The following is a 12,352-nucleotide window of genomic DNA, read 5'->3' on the forward strand; positions in this document are numbered from 1 at the left end:
TTTGACGATGAAGACGATATTTCCTTTTGAATTATTGAGTTAATTTAACAGCATAAAATAAACGACCTTAATGGCCAAAGTATTTCACGATAAAAAATAAAATATATCCAGCAGAATTAAGCGGAGTCGATTGTTGCGACTAGTCTGTACAGAAATCGTGAAAAAGAGAGGGCATTGTTGCTTGATTTTATTTGGTCTTAACCTAGTAGAATGAAATACATAAAGACATCAGCAAATCATCTAACACGCATAAGAACAATTCCACATTTTATGCTAGGCCGAGCTGACAGGAGGAAATATTATTTATTAATAATTGAAAACATATGTTCTCGGTTTGATAGGTGCAGAGTGTGCTCAAAGTTACATTACATACCCACTGTTGCATTCCCTACAATATATGAAACTAAGAACACTTATTAAAATTTGTAGACTAAAAATCCGTAAAAACAATTAAGTAATTTTTAAATTATCAAAAGTTTTAGCAAATAAAGTGCATTCTTTCATCGACATTTATGTTTGTTTTGCAAGAGGAAATAAGGATTTAAATAAACGTCTATTAAACTATCTGTCTGTCACTGGTAAACAAGTTTTGCAGAAAACGCAGCGACGTTCGATTATTATTACATTTCATTGGCGAGACTGGTGCTGTTGATACCCCGCCTTGATGTGACCTACGACCCCGGATCTGGCCAGCTGTTGGTTGAAACGTACTAGTCAGGACCTTCATGAAGAATCGCGTCTTTTATTACATAACGCTAGCAGCCTGTCTAACCCAATCGTATTGCTTTGTTGTGCGTTAAGGTGTGTCATACGTCTCGTTAACCAGTTTTCTTTTACAATAGCGAACAAGCTGCGAAGCGTATAGGAACTTTTTGAAATCTGGACATTTTGTATGTGATTCCCAATAATTTCTACTTAATACCGAATTGTAATAAAATTTTGCAATGTTTTTTATCGCTGCAGTAAAAAAAAATGACATTTTGTGAAAAAGTTGTAAGTTTTGATTAGTTTTGGTTAGGCAGTATGAATTAAAAAGTTTAGGAACTAAACAATACTTTTGTAAATTTTGTAAAAACATTTTTTACAGAAAAGCTAAGGTTTACAACTGTTTTACGAACATGGTAAAAACAAAATTTGTAAAATTTAAAAAAAAAGAAAAAAGGTCCTATTGTCAGGACTCATCTAAAGTACCTTGACGATACGTATTTATTAGGCGCCTTTGGCTCAAGATACGACTTGGTTCACCTGTATTTATACGCTTAATTTAGTTTGTTTCTTTTTCCTGAAATTTCAAAAATATTGGTATAGGTATATCTTTTTCCTTGTTGTTTTATATACGAATTTTGTATAACTAAGTTCAGTTGAGAAAACACACCATTTTTTAGAGACGGGAAATACTTACATCTAGATGTTAAAATATGCATGTCCATAAAACGAATTGTATTTATATCTCTCTCTATCCGTCCATATTTACGGCAGGTGTTCAAACAAATATCGATCCAACCATAATTTTTTGAGTATTTGGGAACTAAAAACTAAAACTTTTTCAAATTAGGCATACGCGCATAATAGGCGATATTTTAGAGTCAAATCGCAAGAATTGTTATTGTTATTCTAGAATAAATATGAAAAGTTTAAGACCGAGTCGGCGAAACCGAATACAAATTAACGTCAAACAAATTTGTAATCGATAAATAATTATAGTCGAAATGATCTAAATCCGGCGATACATTTTAGAATTGTTATATAACATAACAAGAACTCGATTATTCAGTACAGGTCGGAATGAGAAAATTGAATTTTCCCATGGTGAATTTTAGAACGCAGATACCAATAGAATTAAATTTATTGCAAGTGTTAAACACGAAGTGCTATCGCAACCTTTCGCAAGTTCTTTTTTAGGACGTGAAAAAGTGTTCGGTTAGGTTGGCTCGTATAAAGTTCGGTGCAAGACGAATCCACAATGGAAGGAAGCTCTTTGCACCGAAGAAGTGACACAATGGATTATTTCAAGGTACACTAGTTATCGAGGTAGATTTTGTACTTTGTTAATAGATGCCAAATTGCTTCATTAAATGGAAAGTTCGATGATAGTTTTTACTTTTTTTTCGTTCTTTTATGAAAAAAGTCTTTTTTTTACGCTTCCGATTATAGTCGAACAATACCCAAAATATTATTAAGAGCTCGGAAACTATGGTGAAGAATATAACTAACATTGGACAATTTTATAAATATAAATTTGTATGTCATGAAAATTGCATTAATTTTTACTGGATAAACTTAATTTTCAATTAAATTCAATTGAAAATGTCTTTATTAGCAGTAAAATTTAACAACACAAAAATGTCATAATAAAGAACATCAATTAATTACCAGGACAATATTTAATCAAGAAATTGACTCCTTATTAACAGTATTTTTTTTAGATTATTCTTCATGGTACCTACCAGCAGAGATATTATTATAAGTTCAATTTTATTTCAGCAATTAGATAATACATTCAAAAGATATTAAGTGCACAATGAATTCTGCTTTTTCCGCTTGATTTTATTCACAGTTAATTTAACACTTCCGGAATGTCGTAGTCAACAGTAAAAACCTAGAAGTCAACAAATCTCTTAATTGTTGTATATTCCCTATTTTGCAAATTTAATGGAAGGACGTTGTGTATCACAGGCGCTCCAAACAGAAGGTTCCTTTGCACTGAAGTAAATTTTACAATTAGCACTGACTTAATATAATATTACTTTTAAAACGCGTTTCTGGCTAATTTCTAGCGGTTCTCTCTTTATGTATTATAAGGACAGATTTTATACAATAACTTTTTTATAGCGATGTAATAGACATAGACATAAGGTTCTGATCAACAAATAGTCATAAATATTTTAACTTTTTGGTAGAATTTATGCAAAGCTCGCACAATTCGTGTTACAGCTTGAGCAATCTAAATCACGAGTTTTTATTCTTTGCAAGTCTGGAGCATCAGCTTTCATCATGGAATAAGTAATGAATTGGGGTTTGTCTAAATTAAGTGACAGTAGGCTGTAATCTTGCCATTTTTTTTATCAAACTTAGTAATTCTTGAGCGTCTGCAAAGGCTTCTTTCCAAACGTTTTCAACCACAACCCTGGCCGTATTTCATACACTCTATAAGTAAATTATTTCTTAAATGCATTGTATTGTGCTTAGGAATCTGCTACATCTCTCGGTGCCGTGTACCAAGTTCATGTGCACTGTTTTATCAAATTGGTAAATGAATGACAATTTTATAAACTAAAGTTTCAATATGATTCACTACATTAAGTGTTAAAAAACAACCAAATTACTGCTGAGATATCATTTAATTTTCTAAAATATGGACCAAACAATCTCGGGTTATTTTCTAAGTGCCACTGATGTTCCTAGCGCAACGATAGAATGTTTTTTATTTTTTCTGTTTTTAACATTTCCGGGATTCCAACCTGAGTCACCACATTAATAGTGAATAACCAATAAGTTTGATAAACGCTATCTTAGTTTATTAACGTGTTCAACGCATACTATATTTTTACTTACTTACAAAGTGGCACGCGTGGTAACAAAGCTGACGTCTTAAAGTGACAGTTTCCGCAGATTTGCAGAATGCTATTATGTTCGGAATCTCTGATCTAGTGGATACTGTCCTGTATGGCGATATGAGCAATATAAAACTACAAAATTGTTTCAACCAGTTCTAACTATAGGAGCAGAACTGTGGAAAATAATTACAGTAATGCAATTGTAACCAAATTTTTGAGAGAATCACTCAATAAGAATCTTCTTGATCATAGAATTAGATGTGTTACAAATTGGAATTTTGGAATGGAAAGGGTATTTATGAAAAAATACTAAAACAGTAGAATATTCAAAAATAAAGTATAAACCAAAACCGTTAATTCTCGAACATTTTATTACATTGGAAAATCATCTACAATGTAATAAATAACATTTTTGTTCGACAATAATTATTTTCTGGTCACTAAAAATAAGATAAAACACGAAAAAAGAGAACGGCACATTAATTTTCAACGTCTGCATGTCGTGACTTAACTAGAAATAGTTTCACGCAGCTTCATAGAGCGAACGACTTTTTTTTGCGCATAAAAAGCAACGTGTACTTTTATTCCCTTGTCGTGTGTCGCCGCCTCTCTACCATATTTATTTTACGTCTTACTTCATTTGAATATAGCCATTTAGCAACGTGCGCTTTAAACATTCACAAGCGCGCTATAAAGTTTTAATCATTTTTTATAGTTCGGAATACGAGAATTAATTAATTGGACGCTCTAGATATCGCACAGAGGGAATATTTATCGAGTATATAATCCGTGAAATGGATACCCGCCATTTATTTACTGGTCTATTAAAACGAAGCGGCTCAAAAATAATAAGGGGTGTTCTTTTTTCGATGTATAGAACTTTAAGCTGCAATAAAACAACGATGGATTATTCGATTGACATGAATTTTATTTATCCGAAAGATACTCTTGTGGCTTTACATTTTAAATATGATTTCTGGCATATGACCGCCACGGCTGGCGCGGATGTAATCCAATCTGGACGTTCAATTTTCGATGACTTTTTCCAACATTTGTGGCCGTATATGTTGTCTTCCAAATAGTCAAGCGTTTGTGGCTTATCCGCATAGACCAATGACTTTACATAGCCCCACAGAAAGTAGTCTAGCGGTGTTAAATCACAAGATCTTGGAGGCCAATTCACAGGTCCAAAACGTGAAATTAAGCGGTCACCAAACGTGTCTTTCAATAAATCGATTGTGGCACGAGCTGTGTGACATGTTGCGCCGTCTTGTTGAAACCACATCTCCCGGACATCATGGTTATTCAATTCAGGAATGAAAGAGTTAGTAATTATAGCTCTACACCGATCACCATTGACTGTAACGTTCTGACCCATAAAGCGCACCAAACAGTCAGTTTTTCTGGATGTAACGGTGTTTTGACATACACTTGAGGATTAGCGACAAAGGCGACAGTTTTGTTTGTTGACGTAGCCATTCAACCAGAAGTGCGCTTCATCGCTACACAAAATTCGCTTATGAAAATCGGGAACAACGGCAATCTCGTTTTGGGCCCATTCGACGAATCTACGCCTTACTTGATGATCTTTTGGCTTCAATTCTTGCCCGAGTTGGATTTTGTAAGCACGTAAACCAAGATCCTTCCGCAAAATCTTCCATAAAGTGGATGGACACAGATCCAATTCCTGTGCTCGATGGCGGATGGACTCATTCGAGTCTTCCTCAATGCTACGCTCTACAGCAGCAATAGCTTCTTCTGTACGCACCGTACGGCGTCTCTGGGGATGCGAGTTATCAATAAGAGTAAACGTGGTGCGAAAACGTTCCATGGTTAATCGAATTAACTGCTCTGATGGAATATTTTGTCGACGATAAAATGGACGTAGTGCGCGATACGTATTCCGCACAGAACCATTATTTTCGAAATAAAATTGCACTATTTGCAAGCGTTGTTCAGGCGTGAGTCTATTCATGATGAATTGCCAAACCAAACTGAGAATAAATCATTGACAGCTGTTAAATCGGTCGCCATCTTCAACAGTAATGCCAACTTAAAGTTCCATACATCGAAAAAAAACACCCATTACAAACGATTTTCCTTGCAGTCAATAATAAATACTATATGGAAATGAACAATACAATAGTGATGGATAAATCACCTCGAAAACAAAACCAAAAAGGAGACACTCCTCTCCCAAGCAACGATGTTGTCATCTGACAAGGTTTAATAAGATAAGACTAGTAGTAGCCTATTTTTTTCTTCTGTTGGTGGGCAACCAACTTAACACCCTTCGCTGGCTGATCCATGGTAGCATGATCGAACGATATTCTATAGTAATCCGTGGTAATTGCCTACAACATTAAAATTTGCAACGGAAGTAAAAGCCATTTTAAATTTTAAAAAACTGAGTAATTTTTCCTCAACTACAATCAAGTCTACTGTAGTTCTATGAAACAATTGGACCAAGGTTTGTACAAAATACCTCCAACAAAGAACCCAGTTCATAGAAATTTTCGGAAAAGTTCTTATACAGACAAGATAAAAAAAATTTGGACAAATGTTTTCTATGCTGTTTTGTCGTAAATAGTGAAAGGTGTTTAGAGCACAGAGCTATTGATGTTGATATAACTTTTTTAGTTTTAAGTTACAGACCTGATTTTTACTGAATTGTACATAATATTGATAAATTTTTAATTTTAAATGAGCTCTCTAGATTAAAAAATAGAAGAGTAGCAAATCTGGTTAATATCTGATCACTAACCCTATAAGTAACATATGTTTGTTGTTTTGTTAATTAGATGGTTCCTAACCTTCCTATACCTTCACTTACTATTGATACAGATACAGATATTTTTAATATTTTAATATTTTTTTACAAAAGTCAGATTTAACACAAACATAATGAGTGAAGCGATACCAAAATAGAAAAGAAAATGGTTTGGAAGCATGATATGGATTGGTCATTTCTTAAAAAATGATGATCCAAAATAATTTTGTAATTCCCACTGCGAGAAAGTTCTAAAAATGGAAGTCTATCCTATTGTAGAATATTCCTATTTATACGAATATATGAGCGCCAGGATTTACGTTTAAATAATTCTCTATATTTCATAAAAAGTAAGTATGTATTTATATACTTATAACATGTAGTAGAGACCTGCAATGGGTCTAATGAGTGTCGAAATATTAAAACGTGGCCATAGCTAGAAATAATTTTCAAAACACTTGGTGTTGGATGATCACAAAGTTTAAATCTTGTAACTTCCCGTCAAAAGTAGTATTGTAGTTATATTACTAGCTGTGTGGTTATGAAACCCGTAAGGTCTAAACGAAAATAAATCCTTTTTTAGTTTTGTTCGTCAAAGAACGAGCCTTATAAGGCATTCATGAGTATTCATCAGTGAATATACGAATCTACAGGGGCCAAGTCGTTGGAGAAAACAAACCTGAGAATGGTATTTTCCGCCATTTGCAGTATCAAAAACGAGAGCAACCGTTTCGAATTTACATTTGTACTTTTGAACGCCAGAAAAGTGTTCGATACGATAAACTATAAATTACTTATATCCATTCTGCACTATATTGCATTTGAAAAAAAAGTTTGCACACTATTAAGCTCTTTGCTGTCCGATCGAGTTCAGAGAGTATTCCATAGTGATAAATATTCTGAACCGCTCTTTGTTTGACTGTCACAGGGTAGCATTTTGGCTCCCTTGTTATATACTATTTATAGTTTTAATTTTACAGAGTCATCGGAGCATTGCAGTCATCAACTTTATACGGATGATACTCAGAACTATTATCTATTTCCTGTTAGTAAAATTAAAGAAGCCGAAATTTGGAATAACACAGACCCATGTAAATTTTATAAAACTGTTTCTGATCATCTGTTGCAGCTTAACCCAACTAAATCGTCAGTGTTACTCTTCGGTAGTGACTCTCAGACATTTGAAGTGAAAAATACTATGCTTATAAAACTGAATGACACGCCTCTACCGTATGAACTTACAGGGAAAAGTTTAGGTTTGATATTCGATTCTCAGTTAGGTTTCAGGGATCACGTCACAACAAAACTAAGAACAGCGTATGGAAATTTAAAGCTGATCTACAGCAACAGACATGGTCCGGATATAAATACGAAAAAAATACTTTGTGAAACTATTGTCTTGTCTCAATTAAATCACTGCTGTGGAGTCTACAAAACACTTGTCGCGGCGTCTATATTTACATTTCACTGCTTCCGGTTGGTTCAATGTGTTTAATAGGTTTAGAGTACATCACGATACATTTTATCTTGAAATAGTTAAGTACAAATAACCTGAGTACGTTTCTGTCGAAGCTACTACATACATTAAATCTAGCGCAACATCGGACAGAAATATTCAAAAGGTCCTTTTCGTACGACATTGCGCATATGGTAAGCTCAATAAGCTTCTTCGACACAACAGCGTCAATAAAAATATTTCAGCAAATGCACAAAAGATATATACTTGGCTCTCAATAATCAGATGCGATATAGTTCAGATGCGTTTTTTGTACCATACGGACCTTTTCTTCTGCGACAGATACAAGGAATCCAATGTCCAGTTTGTATCCTAGAGGACCATTTTCGACTGGAATCTATATTTGAAGAATTTTGTTATATAGATAAAATTAGGCTTGAACAGAATCTGGTTCTTCAAGAGGCCGAAACTTTTGTTTAAAAGAAATCCTTTTGTTGGCTATGTAGTATACAAGTTATTGTAATATGAAATGTATTCTTGGGACAACATTAAGATGGTTAAAAGTTATAGTTTCCCTAATATTCGACTAGACAACGAAAGCCTCAATCGCTTAATCCGCATTGCACACCAACATCAGTATTTTACAATCACCCGAAAGCGGCGAGCGGATGGTCATTTTGCACCGGTTCGTTCGATTTACCTAGCGAGCTAAAATAATTTTCTCAGCGACCGAGAGAGACATACATCACGGGCGGAAAAAATTATATATTTAAAACCTCCGCCGTTGTCATCCTTGAGCGGTTCGGTAGTAGATGTAAAGTCGGCGGCGGGTTGAAAATTTGCAATGCAAATAACGCACCTGCGTTTTGAATTTTTTCCCAAGCGAAGAAAGAGGGAGCAAGAAAACGACGCCCGAGCAGTCCAGCGGAGCACGTTATTTACGCTTACGTTGGCTGGCGTGTCTAACGTTTTGCGTATTCGTATTGCACAAACCACGTTTCATCAATTCTTGGCGTGACAATTTTGCGCAGACCCTAAATACTATATGCATATATCGGGTTTATGTAAACTTTCTGTTTGCAATATATTTCTAGTTTTGCGTCAAATACAAACTTTCGCTGTGTTTCTAATTAATATAAGTTAGTTGGTAAAATACTACCGAGATTATTACCACAACTATAACACGACTAATATGCTGTTCCGAACTCACGTTCCACTAATGAAATTGGCCTCATTAGAAAAATATAATAAATTAAAATATCTGAGCTAAGTTATTCATGGTAAAATATGGTCATCTAGCCATGGCGGTACTGATACAGTAATGCTAACTTTAAAGTAATTAAATAGACACAGGTCTTTGACAAAATTGAATACATTCATTGATGGTGATATTCTATTATCTTGCATGTTGACAAATAAAGAAAGCAACTGAAACATTAACCAAGACATTGAGGAATCAATCTAACCGAATTAACGTCAATTAACAGCGTAATGAAGGAAGCTTCAACAAACAACATTAATGTATGAGATGTATGTGTGTCTGTATGATGTTTTTTGGAACAATAATAGTTTTTATTTTCTAACGAAAAAAACAAGGACCCAATCAATAATTTTACTTTCCATCAGTAAAAAATGTCCAACCTGCTTTTAATTCTATTAACGTTAGCAAAATTTTACAAACTTAACGACAACAGTATATTATGCCACAAGTGTGGTAAACGGCATTTGGCACTACCGAAGCGAGTGTTTCTTATACGAGTGACTTAAAAAGTTTACCAAACGTGTTGCATACTATACTTTTTCTACGACTGTCAGTTTGTGGATACATTTTTGCAAAACAATACGAATGTATTCATTCACGTGACCGTCTGAATTGACAAACGTCAAAATTCAAGCCGCGCGGCAATATCTCCGAAAACATCTGAAGTGTCTCCGATGCGGGGGACAAGAAACTCACGTGGTAAAATGACACTTTCCGCGCGCTTGATCGGTTGCATAATTGGGCATTTTACAGAAGGGAATAGAAAATAAAATGTGATTGAAATACACCAATTCATAAAAATTTATAAAACTCTTTCATTTCCATACCGGCGTAATTAAATGGTTTTACTCAAATTAGTTAAATTAAATAGAAACTTACACATTGCGTTGGTTGTTGATGACGTTTTGTTATTATACTTTGTATCATTGTTATTGTCGTTTACAATGTAAACTATGGAGCGAGGAGCGCCCGGTTGATTGTGATAACCTAATCCCGAGTTATTAACATTTAAACAAACACACGTCTAATCTACCCCCAGCACAGACAGAAGTTCGTGTAGGAAAATAATTGGCATCAATTTAACACGCTCATTTTTTCCGTAAGCCATGCGGCTAATACTTTCCGAGATAATGCCGAGAGCCATTCTTAATCGGGACACTCGCTACCATTTAAAAACTTCGGGAAAAACTTAGAGATACCGGACCGGACGGACGTCCACAACTCATTTAGTTTTATAGATAATACGTCCTAGTGAATTTACTTTTATCCATTTCAAATGTCTAGCCGATTTATTTGTTCAATGGTTTCCCGGGACGCGCGCTAAACTTCAACACAATAGGACATACCAATTGCAAAATCGGAAAAATAATCAACCTCGCGACGCCAAATACCTACACTCGAATTGTCTGGGGACACTGATTCCACGTCGGGCACTTAATGAGTAATGTCTAATAACTCAAATATTTAACAAAACATCGGCACTTTATCACCGTCGTACATTCGTCCAGGACATCCTGTTTACACGATAAAACAAAAACAGGTTAATGTCAAAAAGACGGGAACCCACTTTTCATTTAAATAATCGCCGAAACAATGAAAAAGCTGCGAGAAAATCTTGTACTTATTTAAATAATAATTGAGTCGCGAATTTATATAACAGAACTGGTATTTTGGATTCCGTATACGACCGCGAAATAAAATTAACTGAAATTAAATATTTACGTTTTTTATTAATGCATGTAGCTCAGCCATGCGACAGGAAGTTGCGGCTTGATACTGCAAATTAGAAAATTGCGCCACATAAATTTCGATTACAAACTTTGAAAAGTCGCATTTTTCGTCGCTCTGACATATATATGGATATATAATCACACCGATTTCTATACTTTCGCGGATGGAAAATGTGTAAACTGCCAACATGGCCTCTGACAGATTGTCAAAAGTTCAAATGCGCCATTTTTAGTGCAGTATTTTCTGAAGATAGGCAGTTAAATATTCTGTAGAAAGAAAATGACGCACAGTGCAGGATAGTGAGTGAAATGTACGTACTTATGTAATGGGTGTTTTTTTTCGATGTATAGAACTTTAAGTTGGCATTACTGTTCAAGATGGCGATAGATTTAACTGCAGTCAAGTGATTTATTCTGTTTGGTTTGGCAATTCATCATGAAGAGACTCACGTCTGAACAACGCTTGGAAATAGTGCAATTTTATTTCGAAAATAATGGTTCTGTGCGGAATACGTATCGCGCACTACGTCCATTTTACCGTCGACAAAATCGTCCATCAGAGCAGTTAATTCGATTAACCATGGAACGTTTTCGCACCACGTTTACTCTTATTGATAACTCACATCCCCAGAGATGCCGTACGGTGCGTATAGAAGAAGCTATTGCTGGTGTAGAGCGTAGCATTGAGGAAGACCCGAATGAATCCATCGACTTTATGGAAGATTTTGCGGAAGGATCTTGGTTTACGTGCTTACAAAATCCAACTCGTTGAAGAATTGAAGCCAAACGATCATCAAGTAAGGCGTAGATTCGTCGAATGGGCCCAAAACGAGATTGCAGTTGTTCCCGATTTTCATAAGCGAATTTTGTTTAGCGATGAAGCGCACTTCTGGTTGAATGGCTACGTCAACAAACACTGCCGCATTTGGAGCGAAGCTAATCCTCAAGTGTATGTCGAAACACGGTAACATCCAGAAAAACTGACTGTTTGGTGCGCTTTATGGGCTGGTGGAATCATTGGTCCGTAACGATGATGGCCAGAACGTTACAGTCAATGGTGATCGGTATAGAGCTATGAGTATTAACTCTTTCATTCCTGAATTGAATAACCAGGATGTCCAGGAGATGAGGTTTCAACAAGACGGCGCAACATGTCATACAGCTCGTGCTACAATCGATTTATTGAAAGACACGTTTGTTGACCTCCTAATTTCACGTTTTGGACCTGTGAATTGGCCTCGAAGATCTTGTAATTTAACACCGCTAGACTACTTTCTGTGGGGCTATGTAAAGTTATTGGTCTATGCGGATAAGCCACAAACGCTTGACCATTTGGAAGACAACATTCGCCGTGTTATTGCCGATATACGGTCACAAATATTGGAAAAAGTCATCGAAAATTGGACGTCCAGATTCGACTACATCCGCACCAGCCGTGGCGGTCATATGCCAGAAATCATATTTAGAATGTAGATTATCTTTCGGATAAATAAAATTCATGTCAATCGAATAATCCATCGTTGTTTTATTGCAGCTTAAAGTTTTATACATCGAAAAAACACTTATATATGCCGCCTG

At 35.3% G+C, this 12,352-nt stretch overlaps 1 protein-coding gene across 2 annotated transcripts in view; it reads right to left on the reverse strand.

The window, feature by feature from the left end:
• The window catches only part of LOC132698681 (protein C-ets-1), a 185,857-nt gene that overhangs the window by 126,072 nt on the left and 47,433 nt on the right, over positions 1-12,352 (reverse strand). The window contains exon 1 of one of the 2 annotated variants that reach the window (XM_060664889.1): positions 10,440-10,728. The exons of the other annotated variant lie outside the window; for it this stretch is intronic. The gene's annotated coding sequence lies outside the window, so the exon portion shown is untranslated. Of the gene's footprint in view, positions 1-10,439; positions 10,729-12,352 lie in introns of those variants that run through there. 2 annotated transcript variants of the gene reach the window in all.

This window comes from Cylas formicarius, unplaced genomic scaffold (genome assembly GCF_029955315.1).
Source record: "Cylas formicarius isolate icCylForm1 unplaced genomic scaffold, icCylForm1.1 PGA_scaffold_10__41_contigs__length_53128322, whole genome shotgun sequence".
In the NCBI taxonomy this organism is placed as follows: Eukaryota; Metazoa; Arthropoda; class Insecta; order Coleoptera; family Brentidae; genus Cylas; species Cylas formicarius.